General features: G+C 35.0%; 1 protein-coding gene across 2 annotated transcripts in view; it reads right to left on the reverse strand.

Moving 5' to 3' along the window:
• Window positions 1-17,321, reverse strand: part of DCC (DCC netrin 1 receptor) — a 1,203,407-nt gene that overhangs the window by 590,531 nt on the left and 595,555 nt on the right. The window lies entirely within an intron of this gene.

A 17,321-nucleotide genomic window follows, 5' to 3' on the forward strand; every position in this document is an offset into this window, starting at 1 on the left:
ACTTTGTAATATAGCTAATAAACAGTATCAATATTCAAAGCCAGACCCTGTTTGCTTCAAATATCTCATGATAATTATTTTGTATGTGACAACAAATATGAATAAGCCAAACCCTCCTTGGAAAAGGCAAAGTATTTCAAATTGGTTAGTGATATGGTTTGGCTCTGTGTCCCCACCCAAATCTTATGTTGAATTGTACTTCCATAATTTCCACGTGTTGTGGGAGGGACCTGGCGGGAGATAATTTGAATCATGGAGGAGGTTCCCCCATGCTGTTCTCATGGTAGTGATAAGTCTTACAAGATCTGATGGTTTTATCAGGGGTTTGCACTTTTGCATCTCTCTCATTCTCTTCTGCCACTTCCATGTAAGAAGTGCCTTTTGCCCCATCGTGATTCTGAGCCTCCCCAGCCACGTGGAACTGTAAGTCCAATTAAACCTCTTTTTCTTCCCAGTCCTAGTTATGTCTTTATCGGCAGCAGGAAAATGGACTAATACAGTTAGATATGAACAAACATAGGAGGCACCCACATGCTATTAAAAGACACACCTAAAACAGTCTTTCCATACTAAATAGTATTAAAATATAAAACAAAAGGCATTAGAAATAAAATGGGATATTTATAGAAATAATGTATTAGAAAAGTGGTTACTTCATGAGTTTAACAAACTTGAATATTAAACCAGATTAAGACAGAAAACAAAAGATGTATAGACTAAATTAATTGCAATATATAAAAAACTCTAAACACGGATAAACTGAATTTTACATTATATTAGTATTTTCATATTATTGTGATTAAAAAATACCTATCTTAAACCAACAGTCTACATAATTGGTGGCAAAATCCTGCAGGCAGTAATTACTTTTAAAAATCAGAAAATGAGCCAGGCGCAGTGGCTCACACTTGTAATCCCAGCACTTTGGGAAGCTAAGGTGGGCACACCACCTGAGGTCAGCAGTTCTAGACCACCCTGGCTAACATGGTGAAATCTGGTCTCTACTAAAAATACAAAAATTAGCTGGGTATGGTGGCAGGTGCCTGTAATCCAAGTTACTCGGGAGGTTGAGGCAGGAGAATCGCTTGAACCTGGGAGGCAGAGATTGCAGTGAGCCAAGATGACGCCACCGCACTCCAGCCTGGGTGACAGAGCAAGACTCCATCTCAAAGGAAAAAAATAAACATCAGAAAATATGAAATATATAAACTACTTATAAGTAGTACAGTGAAATATTAATAGTAGTCTCTTTGGTGAATGAAAGTACATGTAATTTTTGTCTACTTTTCTGTATTTTCAAATTTACCTATAATGCTTACATGTTTCTTTAATAATGACAAAATATTTCCTTTTAAAAGGAAAGCAAATATAAATGTATACATGTATTTGCATATATATGTGTGTGTATATATATGAGTGCATTTTTACATATATGCATACTGGTGTATATATATATACACACACACACACACAAATGTGTATATATGTATGTTAAAGAATATCTAAAAACTATAATACGGTATCAGCCATCAATTCCTGGACTTCGTTTTTTATAAAGATGCATAATTTTTCATATTGCCCTGAGTAATATCTTTATTAAACACTAAAATATCCATAATAATCTACAGCTTCCCTTTTATAAACCATTTGGAATCTCATCTTCCATAAATATATATTTTTTTGTTCCTGATTATCTTTCCAGTTCATGAACCCTCTAGAAGGGAACAGCATCAGTAAATTTACTACAGGCTACATTAAAAAGACTTAAACTTTTTCTCTTTGTCCTAACATTACCTTCAAGCTTCAAGAGAGTTCTCTGAGATACAGTATTCTTGAATTTGTTGAACAAGTCCATGTTTCAGTTACTAATTTCCTTCCTGGTCAGGAATTTGATTGTGTCCCTTTTCACCCATCATTTTTCTGTGCTGAAAATTTCTCATCTGGTCTTACTATAATATTTTATTCCTTTGATCATTTCAGTTAACCTTTCAGGCCTTTCCAACTGCCTTATGACCTTACCAGAATGTACTGAGTAGAACTTTGAACTCTACTCCAAGTACTAAAATATTACTCTGTTCAAACATATAACAACATCTTGTAATTCTGCTTTTCTCCAGTTTTGTCCTGGTCATCTCTGGCATTTGATTGGCCTTTTGAACTGCCACACTCCATTGGACTGTCTTCAAGGGACAGCTGACATCAATTAAGATATCTTTTCTTCTAGAAATAAGTGATAACAGAAAGAGTACTACATCATATCAGCATAGTTTGGATTATATTTCCCTAGATATATTACATTACACTTTCCACAGCTGAAATTTATCTGCTATTATTTTGCCCATTCACACAGCTTTACTAAATATTCCTGTCTCCCCAGCTAAAACAGCTTCAGAGTCATCTGCAAACTTAAAGATCTGTCTCAGTGCAGTCATAATGGCCCATCCTCCGGGGGAGCACATTCTACCAATCAGCATACCTAGAATCATGGTGGAGCTACTTCTGTTCTACTTTGGGCTTAGTCCAATTTCATGTTCTGTTACTAATCTTATGTACACAAAGGATATTTGAAGAATTTGAGTGAAAGTGGTCGAGACAAGAAGATCAAGTCTGCCTGGAGGCTATCTACCCCTACTCTGACTTCTCAATCTGTTCTCTGCCTCGACTGTTCTTCCTTATCATGATGCCCCTCCCTTATACTCCAATTTTAATAACAGGTCCATCATTTTATACAAGGCCTACTAAACCTACTTTTGTTGGTTGGTTTGGTTTCTGAATATAAATGTCTTGCCTTACTCTTGTTAATATTCCATTTCCTTTACTTGTTAATATTCCATTTCCTTTACTTACCACAGATGGTCTTCCTTTTCCCAAAGCAGTGTTTAAGAATCACCTGGAAGACTTGTTAAGGCACAGTTTCCTGGGCCCCAACCCTACAGATTCTGTTTCAGCAGGCTGAGGTGAGGCCAGTGAATTTTCATTTCTAAGAGGCTCATGGATGATGTCAATGCTGCTGGTCTGAAGACCACACATTGAGAAATACATAACATTACACAAAGATTACACAAAATTGTACAGTGTTCCATTTTTTGTTTGACAGAAGAATCCCTGATAATCTACTTGTTTGACCAGCTCATTTGGGTTATCCTGGTATTCTTTTCTGCACTCAAGGGCCCCCTATTCTTTCCTCTGACCATGGTATGAGAAAGGAAAACAATGTCAATTCAAGTTTTACTTTCTGGCATGATGATGATGATGATGATAATGAGGAGCTTCAATTTCTTTATCTTTAAAGTGGAGAGAAAAATAAATATTAAAAATAGTATCTCCATAATATATTGAGACTATGAAAAGAGAAATCAAGGCATTGTGCAAAGTGCCTGGCACATAATGGGTGCCCAATAAATGTCTGTTATGAGAACATCAATGTGGATGATGATGGCAACAAATCATTCATTCAAAGTGTATTTGTTTGTTTTTGGGGACACAGTAAGTAAAATAGTACATAAAATAAGGACTTCACTCCAGTGGGGTTTATATTTCACTGGGGAGACAGAAAAACAACAGTTAATGAGCAAGTAGATAATAACAGACTATGATAAGTTATACAAAGGAAAATAAATAACTGTATAACAGTAACTATGAGAGATGGTCTTAATCAGAATGGACAAGGACAACCCCCCTAAAAATGTAGCATTTGGGCTATGATTCAGATGAAGAGCCAGACACAAGAGCTGAGAGAAGAGAATTCTAGACATATAGGGAGCTTCCCAAATATCCTGAGACTGGGAATTGTTTAGTGCATTTAAGGAGAAAGCAGGAGCTAGTATTGATAGGGCCCAGTGAGTAGTGGTAGAATGTGATTAAGTTAGAAAGGTGAAGACAAACCAAATCCCACAGTAGTTTGTAGGAGGTGATAGGGAGATTTTAGTTTAGTCTAAGAAAAAATGGAAGTCCCTTGAGAGTTTCTATGAAGGTGCATCCCATGATTAACCTCTTCACAAGATCATACTGGATGAAAATGGATTATAGAAAGGCAAGAATGGAAGAGAGACAAGTTAGGAGGTTTTAGGACTGGTCCAGGTTATGAATAAGAGCAGTTGGATGGGAGAAGAGATAAGGTGGGGGAAGTCAGAATGAAGACAAGTGGACAGATTTGAAATATATTTTGGAGATTGAACTGTTATGGATTAAATGTAAGGTATAAGAAAAAGAGAGCTTAAGGCTGATGACTAGGTTTAATATATTGCAACACTGAGGCCATATTCATTAAACCAAATCCTATTTACTTATTTTGACAGTTTTCATATGTATTATATATGTGAGTGATTAATATTTCTTCTTATCCAAAGCTAACTTAATTGTGAATACTTGTTTTCTGGGTTATTTTCTTAATAACTTACAATGTTGACATTTTTCTTAGTATTTGGCAAGGTATAAATAATGATACTATGATTCTTGAGATCCCCTCAAGAAAGTCTGTAGTATTTTTAGCTCAAATTATTTTTCTTAAATAATAATAGTGTATATTTCTAGAATGCTTCACATGTTCCAGACCCTGGTTCAAACCCAAACAACTAGGCTGTACAGCTTATTGCCACTACCAGACATCACTCATCTTCTCTCACTATTATTGCTCTACTCCCACTTCCACAATTGGGTTCATGATCACATATGCTATGATAAATCTTACTGTCTTGCTTAAGTTCTAATGTCTGTCCTTAGAATTACAATATCTATGGTATGAATCTTTATCACAGATTTTTTCCTCCACCTTGAGTTTTTCTTAAAATATTAGCAGATATGAAGAGTCACTGACCTCAGCCAAGCATCACACTTATGACACATGATCTGAATGAGACTTGCTATTCTGAGTTTGAGTAATCACGGAGAATGCATGTCATAACAATGTATTAAAAAACAATGATAATCATGCCACTTATAAAGTATTTGTGTATCTAGGCACTGAGCTGGAGTTGCCTAGAACATGGACTATTTCACTGGGTCTAATCTTGGTAACAACTCTGCAGGTTAGGTGTCACTCACTCACTGTACAAAGTTTAGAGTCTGAATGATGTGTCATGGCCGCTTACCCAGTAACACCCTCAAGTGTACACTGGAGTAGGTTGGAGGAGTAAAAAAAGTCACAAGTGGCAGAAGGAAGAGGTATGGATAGAATTTAAGACAAAAGTCACATTGGCTGGGTGTGGTAACTCGTGCCTGTAATTCCAGCACTTTGTCCTGGATGAGGATTACTGACTCCAGGGGTTTGAGACCAGCCTGGGCAATATAGTGAGACTTCAACTCTACAAAAAATTTTTTTTAAATTAGGCAGGTGTGGTGGTGTGCACCTGTAGCCCCAGCTGCTTGAGAGACTGAGGCAGAGATAGCAGTAAGCAGAGATCACGCAACTGCACCCCAGCCTGAGTAACAGAGAGACCTTTTCTCACAAAATAAAGTCACAATTATACAAATGCTCCTGATTTTGGGGGAGATAACTGATAAGCATAAATTGTCCATTAAACGAAAAGGCTTACAGTGGAAAATGGGAACTGAATTGTTCCTCCGTTTACATGGAAGGGAATGAGGAGGTAGTAGGTTAGTACAAAAATAATTGTGTTTTTGCCATTGCTTTTGAGGGCAAAAACCGCAATTACTTTTGCACCAACCTAACAGGAAGGAGAAAAACTCATTCACTGCTATCTTCTTCTGAGTCAAGAATGTCATATATTATTTTATTGTTTTAAAAATAAGAAAAATCTCCCTCTTTGCATTCTACCTGCCTGCACATATATACATAATGACTCACTGTAATCTCAGAGAAATATAAACACTCATACACCATGGGTGGAATGTAAAATTGTGTCACTGTTTTAAAACACCATCTCATAGTTCCTCAAATTACCAAGCATTGTTTGGTAATCCAGCAATTCTAATCCTTTAGAGATTCCCTGATCAAATACACTAGACTTAAAATAAAAATGAGTCCATACCTTACTACATAAAGTTACTGAAATGACTGCACCAAGATATATTGAATAAAAAATCAGAAAAACATTTATTTGAAAGTGTGTGAAGAAATGGCATACATTGCTCCCTAGTCTTTGAAAATTGGCAAGCATAACTGATCCTAACTCTTGCTGACTTTGTTTAAAACACTTCTGTCTAATGTGGTTTGAGTCTTATCACAGAGTCAAACTCCTTCTGGGATGATGTCTACTTCTGTTACTTCAGGACAACTTTGGCATAAAATGCCCTCTTGGGCAGCTTTCCACAACTGTCAGCAGTTCTCCTCCTTGTGAGCCACAGATTGTCAATTCACCTTGCTTAGATTTTTAGGGATAATTAAAATTATATTCTTAGATTGCCTTTTTAATGGTCTGTATTAATACATAGACTTTGCCTTTCCCTCGGGGACCTCTACTTCATTTGTCCAAGAAAGAAAAAATTAGACTCATCATCATCTCAATAATATATGCAAAGCAATGCTCACATTATTTTCTCCAGTGGAAGGGAGAAAGGAAAGGGAGGGCCCAGCACACAGTAGACTCTCAAATAAATATTTGTGTAATAAATAAACCTATCCTACTACCAATCCAACTTGTGTTTCCATTACCAGTTCTAACTCCCAACTGAAATAACGAATCATTTTGCTACCAACAAACAGGCCTGAACTTACATTGTCTCTTCTTCTAATTCATATAAATATTCAACAGAATCTTTTAAACATATTTTGCACATAATTTTGCATACCTTATGACAACCAGAGTTTCAGCTGAGGAAAGTAACTAAGAAATCTGCATATTAATGGGAAGAAGCATCTAATAGGTGGGATTTAATAGTTTTCTTGATTTAATTCTGCCTTATATTACACACCTGTATCCTACATTTGAGATCAAAACCCTACATACAAAAAACTCTCGTAACTCATTTCAGTATGATTCATTTGGTAATTACATTGTAGAGGATAATCAATACAAACTTACCTAAGGCACTTCTTTTATGACTATTATCATTAAATGCGTATGACTGAGGAGTCCTGTTAATAAAGGCAATTACAGAGATATGTAAAATGTAAGGACTGCTACTTAGGCAGAGGCAATGATGTTGTAAATTCAAGAGAACTCCATTCAAAATAAGAATTACACATTGCAATAAAAAGATAAATATCATCTTAACATATTTAATTACAACTACTTCCCATTTATGGCAAAGAGCCTAAACCTAAAACTCAACATGGTTGATCTACCAGCAAGCTAAAGTAGGAAGAGACTGAACACCCAAGTCTGAGGTAGATGAGCCACTAACCCCAAACAAATGGATAGGTACAATTTGGCCAATAGTACATGCTCGAAAAACAGCAGCTAATGTCACATATTATTCCGTAAAAAATAAAATTATAGCCTATGCAAAAAATAAAAGGAAAAAAGCCATATCAGTTTTGAAGTATATGTTTTCTTCCATTTCCAAATAAATCTGAATTGATGGTGTGTGAAGATACACATGCCTGTTTGTAGTAAATTGAATTCATAGAGCATGTCTGAGAATTGATTTAAAAAATAATACAATTTCATCATAGTTAAAGATATATTTACTATTAAGATTGATATAGGTCATTTATAAATATAAGACCTAAACTATAAATCATACCTTACACTTAGTAATTACTAAATAAAGGGATGATAGTGAACAAAAATAAGATGAAAGGACATCAAATTTATAAGGATCTAAGAACTACACAGGACCTATTATGTAAATGAGAAATTATTTTTGATCCACTGCTATCATAAATGGGAATTTTTTACACTCCTAGAAATCTAAGATCATGTGTGCTACCGATATGTAAGCAATGTTGATAATACATGTCTTCATTGTTGCTCATTTTTGATAAAAGAGACCAAAGAATCTTTTTAGCAGTTGTTCTATTTTTAGTGATTGTTCTGCAATGCATACATCATCTACTTTTTCTGTGGTTGTGTTAGTCTTCTTGGACTGCCGTAACAAAATACAACAGACTGGGTGGCTTGGACACACAAATGCACTTTCTCATAGCTCTGGAGATTAGAAAGTGCAAGATCAAGGTGCCGGCAAAGTTGGCTTCTAGTGAGGCTCCTCTCCCTGGCTTCCAGACGACACCTTCTGTGTTCTCACATGGCCTTTTCTCTCTGTGTAAGGGTGGAGAGAGTGCTCCAGTAACTCCTCTTCTTAAAAGGGCATTATTCCTATTGGATAGGCATCCCCTCATTATGACATCATTTAACTTTAATTACTCATTTAAAGAAAGGCCTTTCTCCAAATACAGTCACATAGGGGGTTAGGATTTCAGCATATGAATTCCGAAAGGACATAATTCTGTCCATTGCAGTGGTCAATAAAAAAAATCATGAATCCCAATGGAAAGCTTATAAAACATTTTGATAGGAAGTTAGATAATTTATATTTTATGCACACTCAATTGCATTTCTTATGCTTAAAACTCAGATAACATAGAGAAAAAACTAAGGGTTTGAGTGACCAAAATGTAGAAGACATGGCTTCTGTTTTTAAGTTTCTCCCTACCTAGCTGTGAAGAAAGCATGAACAGCAAGGTGTAGAAGCACAGAAGAAAGTGAAATACATAAAACACATCACAAATGGACATCATCCTTTTCCCACAGAGGGATGTCTATGTTTCTAGAGATTACTGCCAAAGAAATTTCAAGGTATCACTACATATTGTTATATTGATCACTAGATATTGTTATATCGATCTCGTCATAATTCATGAGAACTATGTAGGGACTAGTTGCTGTTATGTACATTTTATAGAAATGAAAATTGGATATGAAAAAGTACATGGAATATTTTAATATTTGTGACATTTGGGATTTCTTGGTTTGTTTAGCTAGCTTAATCTTTCCAACTGGCTTTAGGCTTCTCATGAAGGCTAGGAGGGGATCCTATATTACTTTATTTCCCAGAACACCCAAAGCTGTGCCTGATTATTCTGGAATCTCTCTCCTCTACTTTTCACACTCAAACAGACACCAAATCCTATGACAAAGTAATTATCATTGTTTTACAAATGAATAAGAAATTACTTAATAGGTGCAATGTATACTATCCAGGTGATGTTATACTGAAAGCCCAGACTTCATCATAACGGGAAATATCCAGGTAACAAAACTGCACTTGTACCTCCTAAAGCTCTACAAATATGAAGAAAAAAATGAAGGAATTGAAGATTACAGGTTTACAAAACTAGCTAAGATTAAACAGCTCACAAGCCACAATCAGAAATCTTTCCATATGTTTCCATTGCCCTTAAATCTAACCACATGAGCAAAATACTCAAGACCTATATGGATTCTCCTATCCAGCATCAGATTCCTTTATACCCACAATCTTCAGTCACATAATTCACTCCCCCTTCCCCATCCCCTGCTTATTTCCAGACCTTTGCACATTTACTACCTCCTGTCAGATACTCTCCCCTCACCACTCCCTCCCCCATTCTCTCATCTTTGTTGCATTCTCTATTCAGGGCCCCTTGTCTTCCTCTTTCTCAACAGCCCTTTGGCCTTCTTAGCAATTGCCTCCTTCTTGTCTTTTTCCCTACCTATCCTTGAGGCCTGGATCTCTGTCATATCTTATGCCCAAAGACTACTTGGCAGAATGCTTAGTACACAAGAGGCACTCAACAGTTGGTTGCTAGTTTTCTATTCACACTGTGGTTCAGCTGCATATCTAGGACTAGAAACTATATTCATTAGCTCACTGTATATCTAGCCACATGTTTCAAAATTTTCAAAGCATTTTGAGCAATGAGCTATTAAGGTGGACTTTTCCAGCTATCTTACAAAACAATAATGTTTAACAGGGGTGTTTAATTTCCCCCATGTATCTTTATCTGGTCTCTTCTTAAATCACTTTTAAGATGACTTTTCTAGACCTTTCTGAATAGCTTAGTCTATTATCTATTTGCAGAATCAGAACCTCATTTAATGGTTGAGATAATCATATGCATTTAAAAGAAAATAATAAGTTTAAAGGGAAACTTTAGAAATAGAGAGTAAGTGCATGTATTGCATATATACGTATATACTATGTTTGTGTATATGTATGCACATATACAAAAATATATGGGTGTATGTATATCTATATCTAAATATTCTGAGTCTATTATCTTCAGGCTTATTGAACACATCTGCATAAGATGTACATGCTCATCTCTATAGAGAGAACCCTACTTAACACATTCCTAGAGGGCAATTATAAGTTTTTTGTGTTGCCACACAACTGCTTTAAAGGGAATTCTAGAACCATTTCTGGAAAGTTCAAAGGTATTTTTATTTTCTCACTGATGTTCAACTTAATGGCTCCTACTGAAGAGACCATCCTCAGTAAAGTTCCCACTCATCTCCACCTGTGTGTGTAAGGACAGTACACAAAATTTGTCCAAAGCCTGGCACTTTGTTAAAGATCAAATCACTTTTTAAAATATGGATTTCTGCACTGACTCAGACATGGCATCAATCTAGACCCAAAGCAGTGGCAAATCTATAGAATGTTTATGGAGCGCTGTCTTTCTTCCTGTGTGGAGCTGTGTAAAAGTTGGGGATGGGCAGATACAGAAAAGGGTATGTTCACAATTATAGTCAGATTAAAATCCTTGAGCCAGAAAGCTGGACATATTGAACATAAGAATGGAAAAATACCACTTTTGACTTTTTTAAAAATTAGGTTTTAAAGTAAATAATACAAGTAGTCATGGCTAAAATAAAATTAAAAAGTTGACAATAATATTCTAAGAGCCTCCTTCCACATTTTCTTCTTTAGGACTCCTCCCATCCCTGCTGCTTCGGGCTTTGTTTTCTATAGAATGGAGACTACCAACTCTTCACATCTTCCCAGAGTACCTGTTTACATACAACGTTTTTGTTTTTTCTTTAAAAAAAAAAAGTTTATTCAGATGGTATTAGGCCAACTGATTTTATGAATTTGTAATTATATGAAGCCCACTGAAGCCAGGTTTCATATGTTTCTGTAGTATTCCCAGAACCTAGTGCAATCCTTGTACCCAAAAGGTGTCCACCAATACTTTATCGATGATTACTATAAGTCAGAAATGCTACCATAAATGGCTATGATAAAGAAAATGTCTATAAACTTACTTACATTTTATTTATTGTAAATAAGGTTATCATTAATCTTGTCTAATAAAGATCTCTCCAAAAAGCTTAATGATTATGGAATTTTCCATTTTTATTTTATAAGAAGGAAACAAAATGCTAAGCTTCAAATTATATTTAATGTACATTCACTCTGTAAAATTACGAGGAGGGCAACAAAATGTCTTTTCTTCTAGTCTATAAAATGATATTCTACTTGAAGAGTCTGTTAGTTCACGAAGGTTCACATTCACAGACAGTCAAGTACAAGAAAGGACTGCAAGTTGAAAGGCGAAACAAGAGTCTAATAAAATGCATGATTTAAGTTTTATAAGCAGAAGCTTGGATTTCTTGTGGGATTTTATCTTATGAAGAATATAAATATGCTTAAATTCTTAAAAATTATGAAAAGTAAATTTAAATAACATTGATAATAAAGTTCTTTTCTTATCATCCATTTTAAGAAAGCAATAAATTCATTTTTTCATATAAACTCAGTCCTGCAGGATAATCCGAACTTTATATCAGAGTAGTCAAAGATTATTTCAAACATTATACACATATTTATTTTGGAGCCTTTTAGAATAACTAAAACAGCATATCCACCAAATCCTGAAGTAAACTGTGCCTTCTACAGTAGTTATAAATGATACAAAGTCCATGAGAGACCTTTAAAATATGTCCAATTACCAAAAAAGTTCCTTAAAAACAGACAAAAAGCACGAAGACCACCAAAACTCAAAATAAAAACATAGCACTATTTTGTAGAAATTAATCATGCTTCTAATTTACACATTCAACATGTAATCCATATCCAGATTTTTAGAGATAGCATGGCTCATAGAATAAAAATGTAAGTCTAATGACAAAGCTAGCAACTGTGAAGAAAAAGATTTGGCACCATATGCAAAATGTAAAAATGCAAAGCATATACAACATAGTCAATATTATTCTTATATAAAGAGTTCCTGTAATCAATAAAATAAGGATAAATGTTTCAATAAATGTATAAAGGTCAAGGAAGATAGCAAATTCACAAAACGTAAAATGCAAATGTCCAAGAAAACTATAAAATGAAATCTTAATTTAATAGGAATGTAAATACTTACAAGGAGACTTCATTTTATAAAATGTTTAGATATTCAAAATTGTGGGGGAAAACGCACTCTGAAGGGAGGCAAAGTTTTGCTCTGCCAGTGAGGGTTTAAGTATTTCTGGGATACTTTTCCTTCAGATATGAGCAAATAAATGACAAAGATACTTAAGGATAATTAACTTGGTGGGTTGTTTTTGTTTTTGTAGATACAGAATCTTGCTATGTTCCCCAGGATGGACTAGAGCTCCTAGGCTCAAGAGATCCTTTCCTTCAGATTCCTGAGTAGCTGGGACTACAGGTGCAAGCCACCACACCTCACTTAATTAAAACTAAGAAACATGATAATGTTCCACAATATAAAGCTGGAGGTTGGGTGTCATGGCTCATGCCTGTAATCCCAGCACCTTGAGAGGCCAAGGTGGCAGGATCACTTCAGCCCAGGAGTTTGAGATCAGCCTGGGCAATATAACCACACCCTGTCTCTACAGAAAAGAAGAAAAGAAAAGAAAGAAAAAAAGAAAGAGCCAAATTTGGTCCTAGATACTTGGGAGGCTGAGAATGGAGGATCATTTGACCCCACGAGTTCAAGGCCACGACAGAGCAAGACCCTGTCTCAAAAAGGAAAAAAATTACAACTGGAGAACATAGACGTGCACAGGCACACACAAAGAAAGATGCCGTGATTTATCCTGAAGTGAAAATGAGGTTACAATATAGCATATATTTCACTTATATGGAGAAAACAAACATGAGTGTGTGTGTGTGTGTATGTGTGTGTGTGTGTGTGAGAGTGTGTGTGTGTGTGTGTGTGTTTCCAAAGTCCTGGTCTTTGGATTATGTGTATGTGAGCATAATCACTTCAATATTTTCTGGGTTTTAACATTTTTATTTCATTTTTAAACCATAATTATGTCAACTTTTATACCCCCACATGTATTTTTCTGATTATACAAACAGCACACCACTTTGAATAAACAAGAAGCTACAGTAAAAAATAAGCAATACCCGATACTGAGTACACTTTTCACCTGCCTCTGTGTCTACAGATTCTAAGTATGGCAGTTGTTTTAACCTCATTTTCAAAGAACAGCTTGTATTCCTTTCTTCCCTGCTCCCCTATCGGCCTTTCTGCTTTGTGACGATCATTACATTACGGTCACATGTTTTATTTTATGTAAGTGACTAATTATTAACCAAACTGAAATTTCAGCTTGTTCTTATTTACATCACATAAACCTACTTCTTTTTATACCTGTTTCAGTAAAATTAAAAATAAAAATAAAAAACGATGAATAAGAATGTATGGAGTGGACAGGGCAGATAGTAAAGCATATGCCTGAGACTTTTTGGTCGGATGCCTGGATTTGGATCTGGATCCCCACTTGGGATAGCTACTTATCTTTCTGGGCTAAAATGCCCTCATTTGTAAAACGGGATTGAAAGTAACACCTAAGGTTGGGGTGTGGATGCTGAATACTTCTTCCTCAATACTGATGTTTTCTTCCCTAGAGAGGCAGCTCGAGGGAATGACTTCTGACCTCACCACTCCTCAATACTCACTTTTTCTTGGTTTGAGGGGTCCTGGATCAGGATACATGACAGATAACTTAATCAGCCTGGAAGTTTGAAGAGACTCCTTTCACCTACAATTCTCTCTTGGGAACAAGACTTACTAAAGAGAGCAAGTGCTCTCCACTGCCACCAGTCACCAGGCAGTGGGACAAGCTGACACCTGAGTGACATCCTGCTAGTATAGACACTGCCCATGTCCAGATGGGCATGTGCTTCCCATGCAGATGCAAACCACATGCTCAATGGCAGCTTCTTCAACAAATTAAGGTGATGTTTGACTTACCCTATGCCTCACTGCTGTTCTTGTTTCTCACTCGGTAGAGAAGTACAGAAGGCAAGAAGGTTGTTATTTAATGGGCTCGACCTACATACTTCCCACAGAGGATACTGTAACAAATGTCTCACATGGTTTGAACTCAGTAAACGCTGTTTCTAATATATCTATGTGTATATCTATCCACATATGTACATATATACACAAATAAATATGCGCACACATGTGTGCATATGTACGTATTTTACATACTTGTGTGTACACATAGATTAAATTACTAATGCATATTAACTGTATTATATTACGTTAATTTATGTTGTCAATTTTTTTAACTTTTATTTTAGATTCAGGGGTATAAGTACAGGTTTGTTATATAGATAAGTTGCATCTCACTGGGGCTTGGTGTACAGATTATTTTCCCATCCAGGTAATAAGCATAGTGCTCGACAGTTTTTTGATTCTCTTCCTTCTCCCACCCTCCACTCTCAGTAGGCCCCAGTGTTCCACGTTGGAAACCAAACTTCAAGTACATAAGGACACACTTTACATCTTTGTGTCCATGTGTACTCAATGCTTCCACTTATAAATAAGAACATGACATATTTGATCTTCTGCTCCTGTATTAGTTTACTTAAGATAATGGCTCCATCCATGTTGAAGCAAAGGCCATGATTTTGTTATTTTATATGGTTGCATAGTATTCCATGGTGTATATTTACCATATTTTCTTTATTCAGTCTGCCAGTGATTGGCATTTAGGTTGATTCCACACCTTTGCTATTGTGAATAGTGCTGCAATGAAAATACTTGTGTATGTATCTTCATGGTAGAATGATTTACATTCCGTTGGGTATATACCTAATAACAGGATTGTTAGGTCAAATAGTAATTCTATTTTAAGTTCTTTGAGGAATCACCACACTGCTTTCCACAATAGCTGAACTAACTCACATTCCCACAAGCAGTGTATAAACATTCTCTTTCTCTTTTCTCCACAACCCCGCCAGTATCTGTTATTTTTTGACCTTTTAGTAATAGACATTCTGACTGGTGTGAGATGACGGTTCACATTGTGGTTTTCATTTGCATTTCTCTAATGATTAGTAACATTGAGCAATTTTTGGATGCTTATTTTCAATATTTTTTACATAATAACACTGGTCAAGTTTCACTAGAGGTATTGTAATAAAGACTAATCATCTGGCCTAAGGAAAAATCAAAGAAGCAGCCAAGTGTCATGCTACTACCAAACTTTATGTGGGCATATGTGCATCAATGAAACATCAAAAGTGTATGGAATAAAACATGCCAAGATACCGAAAGTATTCACTTCAGAGGTATAGAAATGCACTGCCTGTAGTGGAAAAAATTATTAAATATTTTCTTGTGCATCTTTGGATAGTTTCATATGTGTCAAACAGCATCTATTTTGTAATTTACACAATTCACAAAGAAAAATGCCAGCAATACATATATATACACACACATGTATATACACACATACGTGTATATATGTGTATATATACTCACATATGTGTATATATGTGCATATATACACACACACGTGTATATATGTGCATATATACACACACACGTGTATATATGTGCATATATACACACACGTGTATATATGTGTATATGTGCGTATATGTGTATATATGTATATATACACACACGTGTATATATGTGTATATGTGCGTATATGTGTATATATGTGTATATATACATATTGGCATACTCATACTGGCATTTTTCTTTGCAAATTGTATAAATTACAAAATATATATATCCATATATATGTGTATATATCCATATGTATATCCATATATATGTTTATATAGACATATATATGTGTGTATATATGTATATGCATATGTGTATATACATATACGTATATATACACACGTGTGTATATATGTACACATATATATGTATATGTGTGTGTATATATAGGCTAATTTAGTTTATCCTCAGAAATCAGTATTTGCATGTTTATCTCAGATATCAATGAAGCATTACATGTCAAAATAATGTGCATTAATTTGAAATAAAATTTGACCTCATGCAAGTAATGGTTTACCTATGATCAGTGTAAGTTCTAGTGTATTCCATAACCAAATCTGCCTTATAATCAGTAATAATACAGCACAATACAATTTCCATCATAATCATTTTGTGTTACTATATTTTGATACAAATGTGAAAGTTCTCTGTTTCACCAAAATATAAAATACGATTGAATTAAATTGTGCCATTTTAAAGGCAGCCAATATTTTAGTTAGTATAATACTACCTCTAAATCCAGAATTTAAGTCTTTTGCCCATTCCTGGTTTCATGTTTATGATTTGACCAAAGAACAAGCAACGTCATTACCTAACCCATGATATACATTATTACCATGTCCACAGATGAAATTGTTTTCTGAATAACGTTTGAAGACAAAAAGCAAAATGGATGGAATAATATCATGGTATAGCTTAGCAGATATAATCAGCATATATTTTCATTTTTACTTAATAACTTTTAAATAGAGTATGATTTTTCTCAGATTCTTTAAAAGGCAAAAAGATTTATTCCAGAGGAAAAATTCCTAAGACTCAATGTTTGGTGGTTGTTACAGAAAAAAAGCAACAGAAATCCAGATGTTAAGGCATTTTCTCCAAACTACATAATTCAAATAAAACTGGTTAAAATAAATCTGGAGTAAATGATAAAAATATGTGTTTGTTTGAATATCTGCCATGTATAAGAATTATTCGTTTGCCATGACACATGGGTAACCCTGCCTTTTGGAAGATAATGAACCCCTCAATGCTCCTTAAATCTCTTTAAATTGTATTCTTGCTATGCAACTTTTCCTTACATATACTTTATTTTAATGGTTCACTTCCAACATAACACAGTATTCCCATGTTAATAAAACAATCTTACCAACATACTGAATTTAATGTCAGAAACCCTGTCATCTCAAATAACATCTGCCTTTTTCCCTCAAGAATAAATATTTTGTACAATTTTCCTTCATTTATTTTCCCAGATATTTTGGAATATCATATTTATTATTCAACACATCTGCCATTAATAATTTTTGGTACTTTTCAGCTGTATCACTGGAATAATTAGAATAAAGCATAATGTATGTGGATTTTAATTAATAAGTATTCAAACATTGCATATAACCCCTATGCAATTAATCAGAGCAAAGCAAGGACATGTGTGGAGTACTGGGAC

This window comes from Symphalangus syndactylus, chromosome 1, assembly GCF_028878055.3.
Source record: "Symphalangus syndactylus isolate Jambi chromosome 1, NHGRI_mSymSyn1-v2.1_pri, whole genome shotgun sequence".
Lineage (NCBI taxonomy): Eukaryota > Metazoa > Chordata > Mammalia > Primates > Hylobatidae > Symphalangus > Symphalangus syndactylus.